Here is a 12,203-nt window from a genome sequence, read left to right on the forward strand (position 1 = left end):
TTTAAGATCAGCAAGGATTTCACTGTTAAGCCAAGCTGGTCACCTGCCTTATTTACTATTCTTTCTATACATTGGGGTAGTTTGTCCCTGTAACCTCAATAATGATTCTTTAAAAGACAGCCAGCTCTCCTGGACTCCTTTTCCCCTCATGTTATTCTCCCAGGGGATCCTGCCCATCAGTTCCCTGTGGGAGTCAAAGTCTGCTTTTCTGAAGTCCAGTGTCCGTATTCTGCTGTTCTCCTTTCTTCCTTGTGTCAGGATCCTGAACTCGACCATCTCATGGTCACTGCCTCCCAGGTTCCCATCCACTTTTGCTTCCCCTGCTAATTCTTCCTGGTTTGTGAGCAGCAGGTCAAGAAGAGCTCTGCCCCTAATTGGTTCCTTCCACTCTTGCACCAGAAAATTGTCTCCTACACTTTCCAAAATCTTCCTGGATTGTCTGTGTACTGCTGTATTGCTCTCCCAGGAGACCTCAGGGTGATTGAAGTCTCCCATGAGAACCAGGGCCTGCGATCTAGTAACTTCCGTTAATTGCCAGAAGAAAGTCTCTTCCACCTCATCCCCCTGGTCTGGTAGTCCATAGCAAACTCCCACCACGACATTACCCTTGTTCCTCACACTTCTAAACTTAATCCAGAGACTCTCAGGTTTTTCTGCAGTTTCATACCGGAGCTCTGAGCAGTCATACTGCTCTCTTACATACAGTGTAACTCCCCCTCCTTTTCTGCCCTGCCTGTCCTTCCTGAACAGTTTATGTCCCTCCATGACAGTACTCCAATTATTTGAATTATCCCACCAAGTCTCTGTTATTCCAATCACATCATAATTCCTTGACCTGCCAGGTCTTCCAGGTCTCCCTGCTTGTTTCCCAGGCTTCTTGCATTTGTGTATAGGCACTTAAGATAACTTACTGATCATCCCGCTTTCTCAGTATGAGGCAGGATCCCTCCCCTCTCACGCTGTCCTGCTCATCCATGCTGCCATGATTCCTCCCAGTATCCCACTTCTCCACTTACCTCAGGGCTTTGGTCTCCTTCCTCCAGTGAACCTAGTTTAAAGCCCTCCTCACTAGGTTAGCCAGCCTGCTTGGGAAGATGCTCTTCCCTCTCTTCATTAGGTGGAGCCCGTCTCTGCCTAGCACTCCTTCTTGGAACACCATCCCATGGTCAAAGAATCCAAAGCCTTCTCTCCGAGACCACCTGTGTAGCCATTCGTTGACTTCCACAATTCGACGGTCTCTATCCAGGCCTTTTCCTTCCACAGGGAAGATGGACAAGAACACCACTTGCACCTCAAACTCCTTTTTCCTTCTTCCCAGAGCCACATAGTCTGCAGTGATCACCTCAACATCATTCTTGGCAGTATCATTGGTGCCCACATGGAGAAGCAGGAAGGGGTAGTGATCCAAAGGCTTGATAAGTCTTGGCAGTCTCTCAGACACATTGTGAATCCTAGCTCCTGGCATGCAGCAGACTTCTCAGTTTTCCCAGCCGGGGCGGCAGATAAATGATTCAGTCACCCTGAGGAGGGAGTCCCTGACCACCACCCACCTCCTTTTCTTGGGAGCGGTGGTCGTGGAACCCCTATCCCTAGGACAGTGAATCTCATGCCTTCCAATCGGCAGAGTATCCTTCTGCTCCCTTCCCTCAGATGTGTCATCTAGTCCACTCTCCGCATTAGTACCTGTGGAGAGAACATGAAAACAGTTGCTTACCTGTATCTGCATTGCTGGTACATGGACGCTCCCCTTTCTTCTTCTGGAGGTCACATGCTGCCAAATTTCTTCACCGTCCTTCTCTCCCCACTGTGCAGCCTGCTCTGAATCTTCAGAATGTTGTGTCCATAGAAGCATATACTGATGTCTGTCCAGGAAATCTTCAGTTTCTCTTATTCAACGCAGGGTCAATATTTGTTTCTCCAGACCTTGAACCTCTTTCTCCAGACCTTGAACCTTGAGTCAATGATGGCAAGCAAAAGCTCTAGAGATCCAGAGTTTCCCTGATCAACATGTCACAAAAAGTTTTTTTCAAGCAATGAAAGCCATCTTCTGGCCAACCTGAAATGGCACAACTCCTCTGTGATGCCATAACTCCACCCTTCTTAAGGACAATGTAGCCCTCAAGCAACATTGGAAGGAATATTTTGAGACTCTATCTAACCACGAATCTGAAGTCTCAACTGCCACCATCAATTCCATTCCTCAGCATTAAGTAATAGAATCTCTTGCTGACCCCTCATTTTCTGAGAAAGTTTGGCAAGCCATCACTCAGACTAGAAACAACTAGGCACCAGACCCAGATGGCATCCTGTGGAGGTCTTCAAAGCTGATGAAATAGCACTCATGCAAAAAACTTCATCAACAACTTATTAGAATTTGGGTTAATGAGGAAATTCCACCTGATCTAAAGAATGCCAATATTGTGGCCATTTTTTAAAAAAGGGAGAAGTCAATGTACAGGAATTACATAGGCATTACCTTCCTCTCCACTTCCGGGAAAATCCTTGCTTGCATTCTTTTGAACCATCTCCTTCCACTTGCCGGAGATGTCCTTCCAGAATACCAATGTGATTTCAGACTATCTCAGGCACCACCAACATGATTTATGTTGCACAGCAGATCCAAGAAAAGTGTAGAGAACAATCCCAGACATTACTTATGGCATTTATTGACCTAACTAAGACCTTTGATTCCATCAATCATGGAGCATTATGGAAGGTGTTGTCTAGGTTTAGTTGTCCATTGAAGTTCATTTGTGTTCTCAGGCTAGTTCATGACTGAACAATCACCACCATCATCTGTAATGGGTTGGAGACAGAACCATTCATCATCTGTACTGGTGTTCAGCAAGACTGTAAAAAGAAAAGGAGTACTTGTGGCACCTTAGAGACTAACAAATTTATTAGAGCATAAGCTTTCGTGAGCTACAGCTCACTTCATCGGATGCATTTGGTGGAAAAAACAGAGGAGAGATTTATATACACACACACAGAGAACATGAAACAATGGGTTTATCATACACACTGTAAGGAGAGTGATCACTTAAGATAAGCCATCACCCACAGCAGGGGGGGAAAGGAGGAAAACCTTCCATGGTGACAAGCAGGTAGGCTAATTCCAGCAGTTAACAAGAATATCAGAGGAACAGTGGGGGGTGGGGTGGGGGGGAGAAATACCATGGGGAAATAGTTTTACTTTGTGTAATGACTCATCCATTCCCAGTCTCTATTCAAGCCTAAGTTAATTGTATCCAGTTTGCAAATTAATTCCAATTCAGCAGTCTCTCGTTGGAGTCTGTTTTTGAAGCTTTTTTGTTGAAGTATAGCCACTCTTAGGTCTGTGATCGAGTGACCAGAGAGATTGAAGTGTTCTCCAACTGGTTTTTGAATGTTATAATTCTTGACGTCTGATTTGTGTCCATTCATTCTTTTACGTAGAGACTGTCCAGTTTGGCCAATGTACATGGCAGAGGGGCATTGCTGGCACATGATGGCATATATCACATTGGTAGATGCGCAGGTGCTCCAACCCCTCAGACAGAGACAAACACCTACAAGATCTCTATCATGCATTCCTACAACTACAGTACCCACCTGCTGAAGTGAAGAAACAGATTGACAGAGCCAGAAGAGTACCCAGAAGTCACCTACTACAGGACAGGCCCAACAAAGAAAACAACAGAACGCCACTAGCCATCACCTTCAGCCCCCAACTAAAACCTCTCCAACGCATCATCAAGGATCTACAACCTATCCTGAAGGACGACCCATCGCTCTCTCAGATCTTGGGAGATAGACCAGTCCTTGCTTACAGACAGCCCCCCAATCTGAAGCAAATACTCACCAGCAACCACACACCACACAACAGAACCACTAACCCAGGAACCTATCCTTGCAACAAAGCCCGTTGCCAACTCTGTCCACATATCTAGTCAGGGGATACCATCATAGGGCCTAATCACATCAGCCACACTATCAGAGGCTCGTTCACCTGCGCATCTACCAATGTGATATATGCCATCATGTGCCAGCAATGCCCCTCTGCCATGTACATTGGCCAAACTGGACAGTCTCTACGTAAAAGAATGAATGGACACAAATCAGACGTCAAGAATTATAACATTCAAAAACCAGTTGGAGAACACTTCAATCTCTCTGGTCACTCGATCACAGACCTAAGAGTGGCTATACTTCAACAAAAAAGCTTCAAAAACAGACTCCAACGAGAGACTGCTGAATTGGAATTAATTTGCAAACTGGATACAATTAACTTAGGCTTGAATAGAGACTGGGAATGGATGAGTCATTACACAAAGTAAAACTATTTCCCCATGGTATTTCTCCCCCCCACCCCACCCCCCACTGTTCCTCTGATATTCTTGTTAACTGCTGGAATTAGCCTACCTGCTTGTCACCATGGAAGGTTTTCCTCCTTTCCCCCCCTGCTGTGGGTGATGGCTTATCTTAAGTGATCACTCTCCTTACAGTGTGTATGATAAACCCATTGTTTCATGTTCTCTGTGTGTGTGTATATAAATCTCTCCTCTGTTTTTTCCACCAAATGCATCCGATGAAGTGAGCTGTAGCTCACGAAAGCTTATGCTCTAATAAATTTGTTAGTCTCTAAGGTGCCACAAGTACTCCTTTTCTTTTTGCGAATACAGACTAACACGGCTGCTACTCTGAAACCAGCAAGACTGTGTTATTGCCTCCAACCCTTTTTTCCAAATATCTTGCCGTAATTTTGATTATTATTCATGCCCACCTTTCTTCTGGAATCGTGATTGAGTATCTCATGGACAGCCAGCTCTTCAATCTATGGCATTTTCATTCTAAAACTAAATCACTAGGACTATTATTATTGACCTTCAGTATGCTGACAACTTGCTATCCTTGCACACACCAATGCTGACTTGCAATCCACCCTAGATCTGTTCTCAGGCACCTATCATAACCTGGGACTTTCCCTCAACATTAGGAAGATCAAGATGCTCCACCAGCCTGCCCCAGCACAAGTTGTCCCCCTTCTCCCACAAATTATCATCAGTGGTGAACCTCTGAAAACATTGAGCATTTCCCTTATGTTGGTGACCACCTCTCCCAAACAGCCAATCTTGATGTGGAGATTGAACATAGGATCCGTTGTGCCAGCATATCCCTTGGAAAGTTTCTCTATTGTGTCTTTTTTAACAGATATCTGTGGATGGAAACTAAAAACCTGTCTACAATGCAGTAGTCATCCCCACTCTTCTTTAAGGGTGAGAGACATGGGTCACATACTGAAGCCATCTTAAGCATCTGGAGTGGTACCAAGAGTGCTGCCTTAGGAAGATTCTCTGTACCACACCAATGCCAGCATTCTCTCTGCAGATAACATCACCAGTTGAAGATTATGCAACTTCAACTTTGCTTGGCTACTCATTATGTGGATGGCTGATACTCATCTTTCAGAGCAAGTCCTCTTTTCTCAACTTAGTAATGGTAAGAGAACCTGGGGAGGGGACAGAGGAAACACTACAAGGGCCCCCTGAAAGTATATCTTAAGAAGGGAGGCACTGACCCCACGAATTGGGAAGAGCTGTCTGGCAATAGACTGCAATGGTGTTGCATCACACATCAAGCCTGAGTCCATTTTGAAGAGAATTGCTTTGCCCAAGAGGCTTAGAGGAAGAAGTAAAGGGTACAGCATCCTGGCCAGCAGTTGTACTCTCTCTAAGCAACCACATGTCACAAATGTGGAAAAACTTGTAAAGCATGAATTGGACTCCTCAGCCATCTTAAGACCCATCAATGACCAATCTGGATCCCAGAGAGGGATAGCCAATGATCATAGGTTTGACATGGGCTTCTGTCACCCTGGGAAGAGTTTCCCATGTTTACAATTCCTCCACTGGGTTAGGTGTATATACTGTGACTTTAAGAGCAGAGCATATTGTGATGGGTTGGACCCCTCCATTCCCGGATGCCATCTGATGTACTGGGGTCCCACTGAGCTCTCCTGTCCCACCAGCCTGTGTCCCCCACACACACATGCTGTGCTGCTGTGTCAGGTTCTCCAGCTCCTTTCCAAGCACACACATCAGTAGGAACACCCCAGCTGCAGAATCACATAAAGTCTGCAATCAGCTCTTTTTGGGAGGACTCAGCTCAGGGAATTGCCCAGCACTTTGGTGCACACCTGCTCTGGAGTGTAAACCCAAGATTATATTGTCTTGCACTGTATAAAAATGTATTCATTAAATTCACCTCCTCCTTCAATGTGGAGGAAGGTTTGCACAGCTTCTCCCCCCCCCCCACCCCCACCAGTTATGAATTGTACAAACTGATTTTGGAATAAACAAAGAACAAGTTTATTAACTACAAAAGGTAAATTTTAAGGGACTATAAGAGATAGCAAACAGAACAAAGCAGATTACTGAGCAAATAAAACAAAACGTGCAAACTAAGCTTAATACACTAAGGGATCATCATCATCACAATCATCATCACTCCCATAACCGCATTGGTCATTGGGGCACCATCACTGATAAGCAGTCAAACAGTTGTCTCCACCCCTGACAATTGTGTGTCAGTGCTTGAGTCCACAAAGTACATTCTTGTCCACTCTTTTATGTTGTCAATCCATCTCTTCTTCTGTCTACCTCTTCTTCTCTTCCCCTGTACTGTCCCTTGGAGGATGATCTTGGATAGGCTAGATGATCTTCTTACGTGGCTGCTTCTTCATGGTCATCAGGAGGTCTTCATATGACCCACCGCATTGGGTGATGATGTTGCAGACTTCTTCATTAGTGACGTGATTGAAGTAGGAAATGCCTGGGAGTTTATGGAAATATCTCACCTCTACTACCTGTATTTTCCATTCAAGTTCTGCCATAAGGGTCCAAGCCTTGCACACATACAGAAAAATGGAGATGACCAATTCATGCCACAGTTTCAGTTTGGATTCCAGAGAGATGTTCTTGTTCCTCCAAATTGGCTTTAGTTTTGCCACTGTTGCTGTTGTTTGTGCAGTTCTTGCCAGAATTTCTGCCTTTGATCCTTCATCAGTAATGATTGCCTCCAAATGCTTGAACTATTTCACTGTTTTCATCTCTTGTCCACTCACAATGATATATGAGCTGATCCCATCACGTTTGTTTGTCATCAGCTTGGTTTTCTCTGCACTGATTTCCATATCATATTTTGTGGAGGTTTCATCCAATCATTTCACAAGGTTGGCAAGTTCATCTTCACTGCCTGCCAGGCTGTCAATGTCATCAGCAATCTGAAGATTTGAGATTCTTCACCCCCTAGTGCTGACTGTGCATATGTGACCTTCCAGGGCATCAGTCATTATGTGCTCCAAGTAGATGTTGAACAGTGTGGGCGAAAGAAGGCAGCCTTGCTAGACGCCAACAGAGTACAAAACCACACTCCTATTGTGCCATTGACAAGAACTGCACTGCTGGCCTTGGCATACAGTTGTTTAATGGTAAGAATAAGCTTACAACCAACATTGTACTTCTTCATGGTTGCCCAGAGAGCTTCGTGCCATATTCTGTCAAATGCCTTCTTGAAGTCAACAAAGACGTGGAAGATGTCCTGCTGGTGTTGTAAGTACTTCTCACATAGAACACAAAGATTAAAAATCTTGTCTGTGATACATCTTCCAGCACGAAAGCCAGCCTGTTCTTCAGTGATATTCTCTGCTTGTGGCTTCAATCTGTTCAATATAACTTTCAACATCACTTTGCTGGGATGGATAATTAAGTTTGTAGTCCGGTAATTTTGACACAATTGCTGGTTGCTTTTCTTTGGCAGAGTGATCATTAGTGACTGTGTCCAAGTGGATGGCCACTCACCAGTCTGCCAGATCTCATTGCAGATCTTGGTGAATACATCTATTACTATTTCTCCTCCAAATTTCATCAGTTAAGCTGGGATGTTGTCAATACCTGTAGTCTTTCCGTTCTTGAGTGATTTCACAGCTGTCTCCACTTCTTCATGCAGTATTGGAAAGACATCCTTCTCCGTTGAATCTAGGCTGTCTAGGACACTAAGATCTCCATTTGTCTGGTGACTGTATAGATCAAAGCAATATTTTTTCCACCTATTCATGATGTCCTTGTCTTCTGTAAGACTGTTCCCTTCTTTGTCTTGAATTGCATTAGCTTTGGTCCATCATTCCTTCGTCAGATCTTTTACAATACAGAAGGCTCATTTGCTACTTTTATTATTGATATACCCTTCAATTTTAGAGCATTTTTTTCTGATCCATATCTCTTTGGCCACCTTCATTCCTTTCTTGATCTTTCTGCCAATCGCTCTGCATTTATCAGCTCCCTCAGTGCTGTTCTTGTCTCTCTTGAGTTCTCTTCTAATGTCAAACATTTGTAATATTTCATTTGTTACCCAAGGTTTTATCTTCTTACAGTGTTTCCCAAGAACATCCATTGCTGCCTCATTCATTACAGCATTGAAATTGTTGGTCATTGTTTCTATTTTCCTCTAGAGCAAGCAACAGAGCAAAGTTTCCACCGATAATTACTTGGAATGACTCTGTAATGCTTTGGTCTCTAAGTCTTTCTAAGTCAAACTTGATTCTGGTGAACTTTGGCCTAACGATTTTCCTTACCTGCAGCCAAAAGTTTAGCATCACAAGGCCATGATCACTTCCAATATCAGCACTGGGAAGCTCCTTGTTTTAGCTCTGTTGATCCCAGAATGAAATTGGTTTTGCACCATGATGTAGTCAATCTCACTGTGATGTAAACCATCAGATGCATGCAACCTTGATCATCTCAATGTTTTATGTACTCCTAATGTGTTTGCAAGAACCAAATTTTTATAGCTGGCAAACTCCAAAAGTCTCAGTCCTCTCTCATTGGGTACCACATTACAGAAAGGGCCACAATAATCTCGCCAATCTGCCTGAGTGTCAGTACCCACTTTAGCATTCCAAGCTCCCTGTACAATCAGGATATCTTTCTTGTGTACCTTATCGATGTCTTGGAGCTGATTATAAAAATCTTCAGTTTGCCCATTGTCATCGTCTGTTGTAGGGGTGTAGACTTGTACCACTGTGATATTGAACAGTACTGCCTTTAGATGGATGGAAATAAGCTTGCTGGATGTTGGGTGACATCCTAATAATGAATTATTGATATCCTTATGCACAAGAAATCCAATGTCATTGACATGTTTATCATCTCCACTGTAATAGAGTACAAGGCCTTCTTCCATTAGTGCCTCTCCAAAGTTCTTCCATCTGACCTCAGAGATACCTAGGAGATGTCAGGTATATTGCTCCATTTCGTACGAGAGTTCTTTCAACCTCCCTATTTGTCTCAATGTCCTTACATTCCATGTGGCTATGGTGATGTTATCTCTTCCATGGATCCTCTTTGTTGGGGTTACACCAGTAGTATACTTGTCGCATCCACCCTGGTGGGAGACGGTTGGCGTGGTTATTATTAACCTGGGCTGTGACCAATCCGGTATGGACATGGTTGACTTGCTCATCATATGGTGTGTCTTGGCAAATTTCTAACCTGGTGGAGCCCATCCCAATCCAGGCAGCGCCCTTTTAGTTGCCTCTAATGACATGCAGAAGGAGCAGTGGGCCCATTCTGTCCCCGATCCCATAGAGGCTAATAATAATTTCTCACCCTAAATGTTGTTTCAAGCAGGTTGCAGAGGTTCTTGAAGGTAAACTGCACTTCTTGCAGCTTAAATCGCCAGTGATTCCTTTTACAGGCTGATTTGTCTCGCCTGTACTCAGCCCCCAAACCCCACCTTAGTTCTTTTTTTTCTTCAGGTGTTTTCAGCAATCTTCCTTCTTGGGCAGGGAGGCAGTGGAGAAGAGCCTCAAGTAATTCACTCCCCAGCGTTAAATAGGATTTATATATGTTTCCCAGTCTGACCCCACCCCCTCTTTTAATGGAAAAACACTGGAAACACAAGATGGGGTCTAGTACCAGGTGACACAATCACAAGATTTTTCAATGTTAAAGCAGCAACCCAGGAAGTTTCTAAGGAAGGTGGGAGATTAGTATCTTCAAAGTCTTATTGTTCTTCCTAATAGCCCATTCAGGCTGATTGCCTACTGTATGGTGAGCATTTCCCAGATGTAAACACTTTTGTAATTGTTACATAGTCAATATTCATAACTTCAGATACAGAAATGATACATGCATACAAATTGGAAAATTACATTCAGTAAATCATAATCTTTCCAATGATACCTTACATGACTCCTCTTGCATAAAATACACCTATTTATGCCATATTCATATCATAAGCATATGTCTATGAAGAATAAGGGACATAATGTGACTCATATGTTAGAGAAAACTGGATTAGAGCTAGTGAGAACTGGTTGGAAAAAATCTAGTGGCAACTTCACCAAACACACAGCTAGGAGCTCATGACTCTTTTAACTTATGTAACTCTGTTTGTTTTAGTTCTAATAAACCCTCACTTCTTAGAGTCTAAATTGTTTCCCCTCCCTGAGAATTCACAAGACAACACAGCCTGCTCCCCCTTAGTCTGTGGAGATATTAAATTATTTCACCCTTTTTGATATGCAGCTTACTCCCTTACTCTACTGGTCAGTATGTGTGTATAACATTTAGTATGTATAGCTGTATCTTTATACTATCTGTGACAAAGCTCTGTCCTTGCCTCTGTGGGTCCCACATTTCCTGGCAGATTTTGCTAGCCTCAGAGGCTCACTGTGACCCTCCATGTAACCCTTCTTTCTCTAGAGACAAGGGTCACAGTCTACTGAGCCATTTTCATCATAAGCCCATGAGGGAGGTGAGGAGAAGTTATTTTTCCTTGCACAGTCTCTGTTGTCTCCCAGTCTCAGTGATTAAACAGGGGGAAAAGGTGGGGGGGGGAGCCCGGGCCCATTCTCTACTCCGGGCTCCAGCCCAGAGACCCTAATAGTATCAGCTATGGTAGCTGAACTTTTAGAAACATGACATGTACAATTCCCTGGGCTACTTCCCCGACAGCAGGCCTCACTTCCTCAAGCTCCACTTCACCCTTACCTCAGGGCCTCCTTCCTAGTGCCTGATATGGTGTGTACTACTCAGTCTCTCCAACCGCGCAACTTCTTCCCACAGCTCCTGACATGCACACCCACCTGACTAACTGGGAGGCTTTTAACTAGTTTCAGCCAGCCCTTGATTGGCTTCAGGTGTCCCAATCAACCTAGCCTTCTCCCTGCCTTGCGGAAAGTTCTTAATTGGCCCCAGGTGTCTTAATTGACCTGGAGCAGCTGCCATTTCACTTATCCTGGTACCAGGGATTTGTTTAGCCTGGAGCGAATCTCTCTCTCTCCCACGACTCTCCCATAGCCTTCTAGCTTGGAGGGAGGTGGGAAGCTGGTACTCCTGCTGCTGCTAGGCCCTAAGCTCTCCCTGCTGCTCCAGCTGCTCCCCTGGCTGGGCCAGACACCACCCCCCTGTTCTCTGCTACCTGGTTGCTGGACCCCCCACTCTCAGGTGCTGCTACTGCTCCAACTGCACCCCGGGGGGGGGGGGAGAGGGCTGCTAGCCCACTCCCCAGAGAGGAGGAGTGAGGGACCCCAGCCACTGCTGTTGTGGACACCACCACCACCACCACCTGAGAGGGGTCCTTTCTGCCTGCCTGGACCACCACCTGGAGTTCCTGGAGCTGCTGCTGCTGCTGTGGAGTCTGCTGGCTGGAGCTGCTGAAGCCCGAGGAGGAGAAGAAGAGGACCATCTACCAGTGGGGGAGCACCTAGAGACTTTGCAGACCACCGTGGAGGGAGTCTAAGACTGAGTAATTTTCAAACTGTGCTCTTGTGGTGGGGGTCTTGACTGTGTTTCCAGGGACACAGGGGGTGTGGCGTGGAGCTGCCCCCCGATCCATCTGTGTGTCCCCCCAACCCCCACCACTACTACCACCATCACTGCCCCGTCCACCACCCACACTGGCTGTATACCATCTGCCTCAGCTCCTGCCTCTGGACTCAGCAGCTTGCTTGGCTTGCCACGCCCCATTTCCACCCTTTGGGCCAGAAGCAGCAGCCAGCTTAAAAAGACTTGTGCAAGTGCATGTGGGTGCATGTGACCCCCCCCTGGACTGTCTACCCCCCAGCTTGCCCTTTACTACCTGCCCCATTTGCCACTTGTAGCTTTGCCCCCCCTTTTGTCCCAGCTTCCCGTACTAGCTTCAGTTTGTTTGCCTGCCCCGCC

At 45.2% G+C, this 12,203-nt stretch overlaps 1 long non-coding RNA gene across 1 annotated transcript; it reads left to right on the top strand.

Annotated features, from left to right (window-relative positions):
* The first annotated feature begins 428 nt into the window (after positions 1 to 428).
* On the top strand, positions 429 to 11,576 carry LOC122459144. The gene is made up of 3 exons (XR_006279641.1): positions 429 to 658; positions 4,485 to 4,487; positions 11,565 to 11,576. It is a non-coding gene; the product is annotated as an uncharacterized LOC122459144 (long non-coding RNA).
* Positions 11,577 to 12,203: the final 627 nt, after the last annotated feature.

This window comes from Dermochelys coriacea, chromosome 3, assembly GCF_009764565.3.
Source record: "Dermochelys coriacea isolate rDerCor1 chromosome 3, rDerCor1.pri.v4, whole genome shotgun sequence".
In the NCBI taxonomy this organism is placed as follows: domain Eukaryota; kingdom Metazoa; phylum Chordata; order Testudines; family Dermochelyidae; genus Dermochelys; species Dermochelys coriacea.